Consider the following 13,686-nt stretch of genomic DNA (forward strand, 5'->3'; position numbering starts at 1 on the left):
GAGGAGACGGCGGCGGCGGCGTCCCGCCGATCCGCGACGGCGGCGACGTCTCTTAGGATCAGCAGCGGCGGCAGATGGGAGCGGAGGGGGACCAGATGGCGGCGGCGGAGGAAGACGGCGCCCTGCCCTGCCCTTCCCCGGGGTTCTGCGGCGGCGGCGGCCCACAAGTGGGGGGCCTCAGATCTTAGCGGAGGCGGCAGATGGCGGCGGAGGAGGAATACATCGAGCACACGGGGGGAATTTTTGTGGGACGCCCAAAAACCAGTGCGGGAGTGGTGGTGGGAGGCGACGAAAAAACCGACGAAAATAAACTGGACGAAAGTGGTGGGACGAAAATAAACCCGGAACGCAGACTACCAACTGAGACATTAGACGTGTGCGAGACTCGATCGCGGGGTTTTCCTTGATTTTTCGCGGCTAAGGGGATGATGGGAGGAAGTACCAAAGAAGTACCAAAAAAGATCGGGTAAGGTGGGACGAAAATAAAACCCGGAACGCGACCTACCAACTGAGACATTATGAGTAGAGACTAGTGTCTCCATAACTTAGCCGCAGGTGCTCCAGTGTACACAAAACAACAACGACCTTGGTATTTAAATTATTACGAGGGGTCGTATCACGACATCAACCCTTCTATCGTAAAACCAAACCCCAACACATACTTGTATTACATTAAATCGTTCATTCATTATTAACATGAACACCATGATGATGTTTATTGTTTCTATGTCTGAGTAAACCCTCCTAGTTCTTGAGGATATGGAGGAACTAGTATATGTATGAATCGAACTTCAACAAGTACATTATTTTCTTTATATGTTTGTGTTAGTTGTTCTTATGATGTTGCATGAAATCGACCTCACAACATTTACCTATATGGACTTGAAGTATGTTACTATCATTGTCATCGGAGATGAGGATATATTGCGGTGATAAAAGCTATCTCTCTCTCTTTTGCGGAACTACGATAAGGGAAATAAAGGGAGATCTGAGAGTCTTAAGTTGTCCGTGAGGAGACCCTTAATCATCGTTGCCTTCACCCGTTAAGACCGTAAGAGTAGGGACGGTGGTGGCGTGCATGATACGGAGTTGTGGTTGTCTGCAAATATATTTATTTGGCTTCGCCCAAACATAAACATATATAAAGTGGATTAGTAATATGAACCTATAATTGTGCATTTTGAAGACATAGGTGTTCGATTATAGATCTTTTCGATAAGTAATAGTGTCACACTCAACAAGGATTAGAAGGAATTGGTCTATAAAAATTAGTACGAAATCACTGTAAAAGCGGAAAAGATTATTTGAATGTTTGTTTGAATGATAGATCCTTAATTATAACAATAGTAAATTGTAACAAAAGCAAAAGGTGCAGCAAGTAACCCAATCTTTAATTGTTTTAAGGTCAAGCCGGTGGTGTTTCTTATATGTTATATGGATCACATCATTCTCGAGGATAACAAGTATTTCACCAAGTTTTTTCACCTTGCAATTAATTTAACTTTCATTGCCTTGATAATTGTTGTTTGGTGGAGCCTACACTTATGTATCGCCCTCAATTGAACAACATACACACTTATGATTATAATATCTACGCAAGCATCTACAAATATAACAAGAATAATTAAGACAAATTTAAATTTAATCATAAAATTGAAATTTAGGGTCCCATTAACTCTTCTTGCAACAGTTCATAAACTCTAGGCCCGGTAATATCTGCCATCCCGACCATCCATCATAAACAAAATAATCACATAATGCTCTTCGCCCTTTATAGGTGAAGTGTGCAGTCGGTGTTCATCCATCACCGCCAGAGAATTACACCACAACATAATCTTAAAGCATTAAACTCCATTCAATTTCACTTCCGCGTAACCGAGCTCTCGTGATGATCTTGTTGAGTATTAGTGGCAACTGTATGGGAGATAGACTCCCATTTTATTCAATAAATTTTATATGTATTTGTCTCTGATTTGAACAATTATTTGCCTTTCGGATCATTTGTTGTTGTATTAATTATTTGAATTTAAACATTTGTTGCAATGGAGATGATTGCTGTATTTGTATGATGCTAAAACATTAATAAGTTTGATTTGTATTGTGATTCTATTAAGTTTATATTTTTGAAAATCATGTTTTGGGATGGAGATGATTGTTGTATTTGTATGGAGCAGCTTTGGGATGCTTTTGCATGTGTTTTTTTCTTTTTGGTTTCAATATTTTTTTCATCGGTTTTCATTGGGTTGTCTTCTATTCTTTTTTTTCTTCTTCTTCTTTTTTTCTTTATTCTTGTCAAATACATGTTGATTTTTTTAATACAAGTTGAAAACAAAATTGTATACTGAACATTTTTTAAGTACATGTTGAATATTTTATTCAAATACATGTCGAACATTTGTCAAATGCACAATGGACATTTTTTTAGATGGCCGCTGAACATTTTCCAAATACACGATGGACATTTTTACGAATATATGTTGAACATTTGTCAAATGCACGTTGAACTTTTTTTGAATACACATTTAACATATTCCATAATGACTTGAACAATTTTAAAAACACGTGAAACATTTTTTGTATGTGTTACTTTCATTTTTCTAAATGTTACAAACTTCTTTTTTAATGGTACGGAATATTTTTCCAAAATCATGAAACGCTTTTGTAGATTGAATATTTTTAATGCACAATGATTTTTTTAGAAATTATGAAAATTCCAAAGTAAACCAATATAAATATATTTAAAATATTTCAAGTATAAACAAAACAAAATAAAAAATGAACGAAAAACAAAGAGCGAAAGAAGCAAAGAAAACAAACCAACCTGTGTTCCCCACATTTGCTGTCGCCCGCACCACGCCCGCCTCCGCTGCCACCGCCGGTCCTCCCATCCCCTCCGCCCGGCCTAACATTCGCCGCCGCCGCCGCCTTCTCCTCCTCCTTCGACCGGCCCCCAGATTCGCCTCCGTCGCCCTGAAGGAGGGCCGCCGCCGCCGCCGGCTCCTTCTGCTCCTTTGCCGCCATTGAGAATTTGAGATCCAGGAGCCGGAGGGGACCTCACCAGCCCTATTCTACTTCTCCGCCGCCGCCGTTGGGAGGTGGTAGCCCGCCTCCTCTCCAAAAATATTAGCCAGCTTCTCTCACTCAGATTTGTTATGGTTGTTCTATATAATAAATGGTGATTATATTTCTTGTTGATAACGTATTTCTAGTGGCACAGAATTGGTGGATATGAATTCTTGTAAAAGAAAACATGGGAATTGATAAGCACATTTGGATTTTGCCTTGTACTAGTTTGCTCATGAGGACTGATGATAATTTAAATTTGATGCCAAAGATGATGTGTTATGTATACATCACTTTGCACCTTGGTTCGTGGCTTGCATCTCATATCGATTAGAAGTTTTTCAACTAGTGCAACCTACCAAACAATATCTGCTAAATACATCATCTCTCTTACACCCTTAGTAGATAGAAACAACCAAACAACATCTCTGCTCAGCCTGCTCCAAAGCATATAGGCCACCAAACACACATCTGAGCTTATCTTTGCATCAACTCAGCCAGGATCCCAGCTACGATGCAGGCTGGAGTAATGTGAACAACCAGACACACCCTTATTTTTCTGTTCCACGGTGCTGGAATATAGCAGGGAGATGTTTAGACATTTGCATACTACTGTAGCTACTGAAACTTACAAAAGGTGCAGAAATTGCTGTCTATGACCGGCCCTATTTGTTGCTGATGCAGTTTTGCTGCTTGATTCCGGAGTTCGTACGTCTTTTCTAATGCCAAAAAATGCGTTATCTGCTTGTTTTGTCCAGTGTCGCAATGCAAACTATTTCTAAGTTGTCTGGTTGTTGTGTTGATGCACATAATTGTTGAGGAGAGTCATTTGCGGCGTTTGGCTAAAATTGTATGGCGAGTTTTAGCAGTGTCATACTCGCTTTGTGTTTCATATATGCATATTGATATGTATTTCACCATGCTTTTGGTAATAAGCTAGCTTGAATTTTCAACCTTGCAGGCATCATACATATATTGATTTGTTTGTGGTCATTAGTCAATAGCCATACAGGGCTCCATATTTGAAAGGCCTGCCGCTTATTTCCTTCTTTACCAATTCTAAGAAGATAAACTCGAACATCTGTTAAACTTCACCTAAACTTCATGTTATTTTCCTGCAAATTATTTTAATCATAATCTCTATTCAGTTTGCCCTATTGTTTTTAAATGTGTCTGCAGAAGAATTTGGTATCTAGGTTTCCTCAAGAGACTAGATTGCTTACTATGGCTGAGGAAACCAAACCAAAGAAGCAAAAAGACGAGGAACACATTATAAACCGTCTCCCAGGAGAACTCATTGAGCGGATATTTGTGAAGCTTCCAGTGAGCACTTTGTTGAGGTGTACTGGTGTCTGCAAGGAATGGCACAAAATCATCTGAGATCCCCAGTTTGTCACCTCTCACCTCCAGAATGCGCCCCAATGTGCTTTCCTATTCTTCCCACAAGAGTCGATCTCAGGACAGCTCTATCCTGCTGATGCTATCCTGATTGATGAAACCTGGTCACAGTCGACATGTGCAGTGCCAGTGGTTGGCCCTGGTGATTCCCTTTGTGGTTCATGCAACGGGCTTCTTTGCTTATACACAAAGTCATCAACACTCAAGATAGCTAACCTTGCAACGGGTGAATGTCTGCATCTTGATAAACCTGTAAAGAATTTAAGGGGTGATTACTTCTTCTTGTATAACTTTGGATTTCACCCAGTGACAAAAGAATACAAGATTATACACTTCCTTGGTGATTCTGTCGAGGGCCGCCCTCTCCATAATAATAGCAGATTCAGAGTTGTTCAAGTTTACACACTTGGTGATGACAAATGGAGAGATATTAAAACTCCAGAAGCCCTAAGTTTAAACTGTGTAAAAAACTCTGGAGCAGTTAATATTGGTGGAACAATGTACTGGCTAGCTGAAGACATGGTAGCTAGCTGGCAGCATGCAGTTATGACCTTTGATCTCAGTAAAGAAAGTTTTGCACGGATACAACTGCCAGCAACTGTACTCGAAGACTCTGCAGGTGATGGGCCTCGTCGGTACTGGGTTAGAGAGATTGATGGGAAGATATGTATAGCAACGGCTCAAACCTGTTCCTTTCAGCCCAGAAAGCTTGTTGGTAAGCTGCAAATTTGGACACTTGAGAACAAAACGGAGCAAAGGTGGAGCCAGAAGTACAATATTCAGTACTCACCTGATTACATTCCGGGTCCAAATTTGGTTCATAGGGATAAGATCATATTGCAACGTCGTGATCGTAACCTATATTCCTATGAGTTGCTTGGTGACAACTCCAATACTAAATTGTGTAAGATGGCAAAGCTGTTAGATTTCAGGCCCCACAAGCCTGACAACATGCAATCCTACATCTGTGTGAAATCACTCATACGCTTAGATGTATACAAGAAGGCTGGCATTGTTCGTAGGCCAAAACAGCGGGAAGTGTGGGAATTGAAGAAGTGGGAGGCGTGGGAGCACAAGCTCTCTGAGAATGAAAGAATATGGACCGATACTCATCAAGACGAGCATGAGGGAGCTGTATGTAGGCTGAATTCAAATTTAGCTTAATGAGAATTTGTTGGAAATATTTATAATTTCTGCATTGCTATTTGATAGGCACATGCACAATGCTATCGCACAATGATCAATGGTGTGCTGCCGCGTATATGGGATGACACGATTCAACTGGAAATAGGCATGAAAATCAATCAAATATTTCCGAACATTCCAGATCAGGTACTTCTTTATCTAAATGGAAGTCAGCATACCTTTTATTTTCATATTAAGTTTGAATGGTCGACAATCATCTGAAAAGTACAATATTTAATGTTCTTTAAGTGTACCCTTATTGTTGTTTCAACACATTTCTTGCATGAGACTCCAGCAGCCAAGGCCCCTCCGGCGGCTTAATTGTGTGGCACGGAAGCAGGATAGGGAAAATTTATTCGGTCGTGTGGAGAATTGGAACAATATTGCGAAGGTAATAGTGTTTCAAGTTTACAAGCCAGATCATATGCAACTGTTCCTTAAGACATGCCAAATTAATAAAGTTAACTTGTCTACAGGCTACGAGGGACGCAAGGCACAGTATCTTTAGCATGATGGTTAATGCTGTATTAAATCAGGTAAAGTTTTACATTTGCTCTAATTTATTCATGTTTTTCCTTTCTGCTGTAGCTCACTAGTTCTTGTCTCCTATATCTGTTTTAATCTCTTCCGCAATAAATAGACAAATTAGCTTCTTTTGAAATATAAGCGAAGTACCTGTATTATCTCCTTTCATACAAGTGAATGACTTCCCCTCTAATACAATTATTTTCCATCCCATATTTTAATGTATGCATACTTGTGTACTTTAGTTCCTTTTCCTTGCTGTGCAAGTTGTCTAGTTACTGTGTTCATTACGCTGTTAAGTAGCTAGCCCACAGTCAACATATTTTACATCAATAAGAAATATTTTTTATCGAGGTTAACATAGGCACCCTAAATTTGTGAACTGGGTTTGATTGCAAAATACTTTGCGTGTCGATTCCTTCCTTAACTTGTATTTTTCAGATTTGCATAAATATAGGTCCTATCAAGCTATTGATTTTACCACCTTTGAATCGATGGTATTGTCTGCAGTTCCATTCTTGCACATTTGCTGGTGCACTAAGTGAATAATGATAAATTGGGCATAGCTGTGCATGGAATTAAAAGATACTTTGGTTGCTGTCAAGTAATGTAGTGGAGCGGTACTTACAATTGTTCAACATCCTACACCTTTATATAGTAGACATATTAGCACACGAAGAGTTAAGGAACATTCAGAATATGAAGCATGGATTGATTGGTAAACGTCAAAATTTCCATTCCCCATTTTCTGTTTTGAGCTTTGAATTTGAAATTTAACGGCATTGTAAAACAGTCCATGCACCTTTTTCTTTCGAGGAAAAGAAAACAATGATGCTATGCTCTCCTCAAATGTGAATTCTACACTTCCCCTGACTTGCGATGAAAGTATATTGTCTTGTACTTGAACCCTACTCATGTTTCAGATTGGCGCGTCGAGTTCAGATGCTGGCATTTCTTCTCAGAATCGCAGCGAGGGCGATGATGTGAAGATTTGATACTTGAGAGCTTATCGTCGCATTCTTCTCCAGCTCGCCGGCTGTTGTTCAACTCTTGTTTGTTTGTACCCCGAGGGAACGCTTAGCTGTTTCACCTGTAAAACAGTGATATCTGCAGTACCATCTATGCGCTGTCATGTTTTTGTCCATTTGAATTCATGATATTTATGGCACTTAAACATATTGGTCAATTTGAGATGTCGAAGAATCTGCGGGGCAGCAAGACATTTGATCTGAAGATCAAACTAACTCCTGCCACCGAGTATGTATTGAAGATCTACAGAATACTTGGAAGTGCGAACCTTGTAGTTGCACTATAATCTTCTATCTATGGATGAAAGCAAAACCTTTCATATTGCCTCTCAAGTCTGAACTGACTGCTCAAGGCCGGTACAAATGGGTGAATGAGGACGCTCCCCAAGGACATTTGATTTTTTTTCTTTTATTGCAAAATCAGCATCAAACAGCCCCACCTAAGATGGAAACCAAAGCAACTAAGACTGCTAACAAATTGGGGTTCCAAGAACAGCCAATACCCCTCACGAACGCATCTCCAAAGGAATTGCTGCGCCTGCGCTCGAAAGAAATTTGGCATGGGAAAACCAAGTATAAAAGGATTTGACTTGTGAAAAACCTAAAAACCGAAGGTGTCAGGTACCTTCGGCCTCTTTGAACTGAAGAAGACGAAAAAAGTCCCACGAGTGAAGGCGTATCCGTTCCGAACCTGGCCGCTGCACCACAGGCGCTTAAATACCGCACTCTCCCTATCTATGAAACGATGGCGTAATCTCATCTTTTATTTCTCTCATCTTGCGCCGGCGCGGAAGAGTTCATCTGAGTTCGCCCGTGAGTCTCCCCTCCCCTCCCCTAGCTCCGGATCTCGGTTTTCGCTCCCTCTACCTTTCTGTAGTCGCGCTTCTTCTGCATCACGCGCCTTGATCCCGTAGGGAATTAATACAAGTCGTTAGGGTTTGCAACCTGCGAGGGAAAAACATCAATCCGTCGGAACCTGGCAGTACCATCTATGAAATTCAGTCGAGTACGAAATATTGGCGGCGGCCTATTACTAGGTAGCAGTACCATGTCTTTTATTTGTGTATATAGTTAGACTAGATTCAAAGATTATGGATCATGGATTGCTTGACGAACCTCTTCGGTATAGTCATATAAAGTCATATAAAGAAGGATAATGTTGAGGGCATAGCGATTTCTTCAGCTCCTGTTTTGATCCCAAAATGTTTGAAAATTACGATGAATGATCTTTCTTTCATGTATTTTCTGCAGAGTTTATTCAGTCTCTGGGTTCGTTTGGCTTGCCAGTCCGTGAAATGGTTGATTGCCCAAGGATCTGGTAGCTCTCTCACTGTGGCTTCGACGCAAGTCGTGGCGATGAAGCCAACAAAGAAGAAACGCCTGACCTGGTTGCCGCAAGATATCATCGAACTGATACTTGTGAGGCTTCCGGTGAGCAACCTGCTGAGGTGCCGTGTTGTCTGCAAGCAGTGGGATGGCATCATTCGGGATCCGCAGTTCACCATGGCACACCTCCGGCACGCGCAGCGTCGCCCCCTTTTATTCTTCCAACAAGACGGGTCTTCAGGCAAGCTCTGCCCTAGCGAAGCAGTCCTCTTTGACGAGGCCTGGTCGCCATCGAAATGGGATGTGCCCGTGGTTGAGCCTGATGATTTCTTGTGCGGTTCGTGCAACGGTCTTCTTTGCTTGTACTCGAGCAAATCGACCATCAAGATTGCCAACCTCGCCACCGGTGAATGTATGCACCTCGCCAAACCCGTTAAGATGTACTCGACGGGTGATCACCCTTCGTTCTACAGCTTTGGTTTCAGCCCAGCTACAAATGAATACAAGGTCTTGCACTTTCTTCCGGGCAATGAGCACCACCATGTCGGTGGTTCCTTCAGTGTCATTCAAGTTTACACGCTGGGTGATGAGCAGTGGAGGGTTGTCAGAACTGAACAAGCTCTGAGCTTGTACTGTGTGAAACAAAGTGGAGTTGTCAATGTTGACGGAGCAATGTACTGGCTAACCCATGACAAAGAAAGCAGCTGGCGACGGGCCGTCGTATCCTTTGATCTCAGAGATGAATGTCTAAAATTAATACGGTTGCCCGAAGTTGATTTTGCGGATCCTGCATTTGGTAATCCGTTTCTTTACTGGATCACGGAGATAGATTCCAAGGTGTCTGTGGCTGCTGTTCAAGTCAGAAGAGATACCGGGCTTACAGGGAAGCTGCATATTGGACACTTGACAACAAGACAGAGCAAAGCAGCTGGATCCAGACGTATAGTATTGAGTTATCAACACTTAAAGTTCTTGGACCACATTTCATCTACGGGGATAAGATTATCATGCATAGTGTTAACGGCGGCATATATTGCCATGAACTTACGAGCCAGCGCTTTACAATCGACGTAACCAAGTTAGGGAAGCTGTTACTTTTCAGCCCCCGCTGTGGCTACCGGAGTATTCAATCCTGTATGTATGTGAAGTCACTTGTGCGGTTGGATGCATACAAGAAGGCTGGTATCGTGCGCACGCCAAAGCGAAAAGAGGGTTGGAAATTGAAGAAGTGGGAGGCGTGGGAACACGACCGTTCTGAGATAGAAGAGCTGTGGAGATCCGCCCATCGGATTCAGCAAAGGATGCATGTATGATAGCTGCACTTCCCTTATTAACCTATATAGTACAGTAGTATATGTTTCATTACTGTTGAAGATTTGAGTGTGACACACTGTAATAACCCTTGTTGGCAGGAAATGGCACATGTGATCGGCGCAGCCATCAGTCTGAACTTGCCTGCACCACCAGATCAGGTAAACTTATCCTTCCGCGTCGAATTGAAAGTTATCAAGATTTTTACACATTGGATCAACATTTTTCAGTTAATTTTGGAGTGAGGATTCTTAATTAGAACTGCCTGATGTGAGTGTAGCAGGATAGCCCCCACCGACGGCTTAATTGGGTGGAGCAGAGGCGGATGACGGACATGCTGGAGTCTCATGTTGATAGTTTGGATGCTCAATGGAAGGTATGGTGTGGAGGTCTTCTTTGAGCAGAATCGTTTGCTGTTTGTCTGATGTTGTGAAATTGACATATTATTTATAGGTCTTAGTCCAGGCAGCTGACGCCTTCAGTGTTGAGAGCAAGAAGATGATCCCAGCGGCAGACCAGGCAAAGGTTTGTGATGGCTCTACTAGCTTCCAGTTACTCTAGTAGCCTCCCTGTTGTTGTTACTTGTTTCCTTCCAGTTATAGTATTCAAATAAGTAAGTTAATGACTTGCTGTTCGGGTATATCAGTATGATGGGACTCACTTTTGTAACATGTGCTTTTCAGTATAAATTTAATTAATAGATACATAGCACTGGTCTGCAGTCTGCTAAAAGTTTGAAGTAGATATTTTGATTCATCTTGGAAACATCGAAATTAGACACACATAAAGTTGAAGCCCTGCACCATATGTGTTAATTTACTTCAGCAAAGAGTAGGGACCTTCCTGGTTTTAGAACTATTTGAATACTATAAATCATGCCATTTTACAAGATTGTAGATCAGCATTTGCATACCTATTTTTTTTAAAGATCTGTATGCTTTTTCTTAGAACAGTATCCTTTGTTTGGCAGCAGAGAAATGGAGAGGAGAGCGAGGCTGGGTCATCAAGGCCCAAGGGAAGCCCAGCTCCAGATTTGATTCGTCGACGTGGACAACCTGATTCGGCAGCGCCGGCGGCCACCACCATATTAACAGAGAAGTATGAGAAATTATACTTAATTAGTAGAATGCCAGTGCGTTGCCATAGGCATTTTTAAAATCTTGCTGGTTCATCATGACCATGTTCCACTAAAAGAATATGAGGTTTCCCAAAAAAAAGGAGCTTTATGGACATAGGATATTCCTCATTCCAATTAATGTCACTAAATATCTGAGGTTTATGGATATATGATATTCCTCAGTCCTCATTCCAATCAAACCATGGGTAAGTGCAAAAAGTTAATGAATCTGAGTTGAGTGAAACAAGGAAGGATCAGATGAATGAACGAATGAATCACGCACATGTTGTTCATCAGTTCTTCTCGACCTGAAAATGGAACCCAATATGTTGTCGTTGCAACATTGCATTGCTCCACGGGAACCGATCAGCCTCCTCGCTAGTGCCGGCTGCCGGCCTCAACATCTCCCGTGACATCTCTCCGCTAGCTTGGTGACGAAGCCATGTCCACCATGTTTCACTCCATCTTACGTTATTCCTCATCATAACATAAGTACTACTATTGAAGCATGCATATCAGTAAAATATAGGAATGGATCTAGTACAGCAATATCTACACAACAAAGTTTGTTTTGCAAAGGAACTTATATGCTTGCCTTCCCGAAACCAATTAAACAATCTGCCACATGCTGATCGAACCCTTTGGTCTATACACAAATTATAGTAATTAAAAAAAGTTGGGCGCGTCTCCCCAAATTTCCAAGGGGAAGTGACAAAAAACCACCGTCTTGTGCTTGTCCGCTTGATCGGTCCACCTCTCCACGTGTCACGATCTTACAACAGATGGATGGTTCCTGTGCGGCTGCTTGAGCGCGCTTGATAACGCGTGTGTGCACCGCTCAGCATTTGGGTAGAATTTTTTTGCCTACAACAAAGTTCTCTGTGCCAGTGTGAGTTAAATGTGCCTACATTTCCAGGGCTTTGTTACAAAAAGAGGACATTCTGATTATAAATGAAGTTGCTCATATAATATGTAGTAGTAGTTCCCCTGTATTGTCCAAAGTAAAAATTGTAGGCACATCAAGCTGCTGCAATTAAAAAGAGAAGTTGCTCACAGATCTTTATTTACTGACCGCTACCCCAGATCTCACGCGCTCTTTTGACCTAGCCAGCCGCCCCTCCAAAAAGCTAGGGTACTCTACCTCCCGCCGGTGCCGGCGCCGGTCCGTCCCGTCTTCGGTGGCCTTAGGGCCATGAAGGCGGAGTGGATCTCGCCCGTTGCCGGTGGGAGGGCTCTGTTTTTAGATCTTTTTTCGATCTTTGTTAGGATTTGCGTCCTACTCAGGAAGGCGAGACGGCGGCGGCTCCCTGAAGATGGAATAAAGGTCTCCCCGCCTAGCCCCCGTTCCGGTGATGTGTTCAGCATCATCGGTGGGCGTGTTGAGTTGTGTCTCCGGCTGATCTGTGCTTGGTGGATTTGCTTGGATCTGTTTGTCGTTCGTCTTCGTTCGTGTGTCTTCAGGTTGGATCCTTTTAATCTACACTCTTCATCTGCGGCGGTTGCTGTTCTGGTGCGTTGGTTCTATGGGGCCTTAGCACGACGACTTCCCGACTGTCTACTACAACAAGGTTTGCCCGGCTCCGATGAGGGAGGGGCGATGGCAGCGGCGTGCCTTCGGCTCGCTTCAGTGCTTGTAGTCGTCGCTAGGTGGTCTACGGATCTGGATGTAATTTTTATTATTTCTAGTATTCGTTGTACTACCATGATTGAAGATGAATAGATTGGAAGTTTTCCCCGCAAAAAAAAATATTAATGGAACTACCTTTGTTTCATGCTGGTTATGCAAAAAAAAAAAAAAACTCTCCCTGGTGGTGCGTCTTATAAATCTTTTTGCTTACTAAAATTTTCCTTTTTGTTTTTGAAATTCCCAGATGTCTGGGCTTGACCTGAATATGCTCCCTGATGACTTGGCTAATTGTATTGTCTAAAAAAACATATTCTATTGCCTGAACTTAACTGAAATGTTGCCTACCTCCACTATGTTTCTGCAAAAACATATTCTATTGACTGCAAAAACACATTGTATTTGCCAATACATATTCTATTGGCTGGACCTTACTATGTGGCCTAACAATTATTCAGAAAAATGTTCAACAGCAGAAGCGATAAACCAATCTTTTGACTGAACTTAACTGAAATTTAACGACACTAACAACAGCAGCAGGGGTTTGCAGAAAAAGAACTTGTGCTGGTACAAAAAATACTAGAGAGATCAACTTCATAACTCCCACTGGCAGCAAGAGATCAAGACTAAAAGAACACATCGCATTGCCTGCAAAAAAATATTGCATTGCCTATAAAAGATGGCAGGTGCTTTGTGTGTTTTCCGTCAGTTGATATAAAATGTAGGCAAGTACTGAAACACATTGTTGCCTCCTCTAGAAAAGAGGCCTGAAAATCCACAGTTATTGCCTAGCTATCGGAGTTGTTCACTAGTAGAAAAAGGGTATAATGTGAGACACATTAGTGTGGGTTTGAAGTTGGCCCGGCACTAAAGGCATCATATGCATTAGTACCGGTTCGTGTTGAGCCTTTAGTACCGGTTCGTGCCACGAATCGATACTAAAGGGGTAGTGGCAAGCTGGCGTCAGGCCGGGTCCCCACGAGCCCCTTTAGTACCGGTTTGTGACACAGACCGATACTAAAGGTCTAACATATAGTACCGGTTCGTGCCACGAACCCACACTAAAGGGGGCAAGCCTTTAGTGTGGATTCGTGCCACGAACCCACACT

The 13,686-nt window shown here is 42.2% G+C and overlaps 2 pseudogenes; both read left to right on the top strand.

Annotated features, from left to right (window-relative positions):
* The first annotated feature begins 2,815 nt into the window (after nucleotides 1–2,815).
* On the top strand, nucleotides 2,816–7,483 carry LOC119301955 (annotated as a pseudogene).
* Nucleotides 7,484–8,435: 952 nt separating this feature from the next.
* LOC119297481 lies at nucleotides 8,436–11,073 on the top strand (annotated as a pseudogene).
* Nucleotides 11,074–13,686: the final 2,613 nt, after the last annotated feature.

This window comes from Triticum dicoccoides, chromosome 5A, assembly GCF_002162155.2.
Source record: "Triticum dicoccoides isolate Atlit2015 ecotype Zavitan chromosome 5A, WEW_v2.0, whole genome shotgun sequence".
NCBI lineage: Eukaryota > Viridiplantae > Streptophyta > Magnoliopsida > Poales > Poaceae > Triticum > Triticum dicoccoides.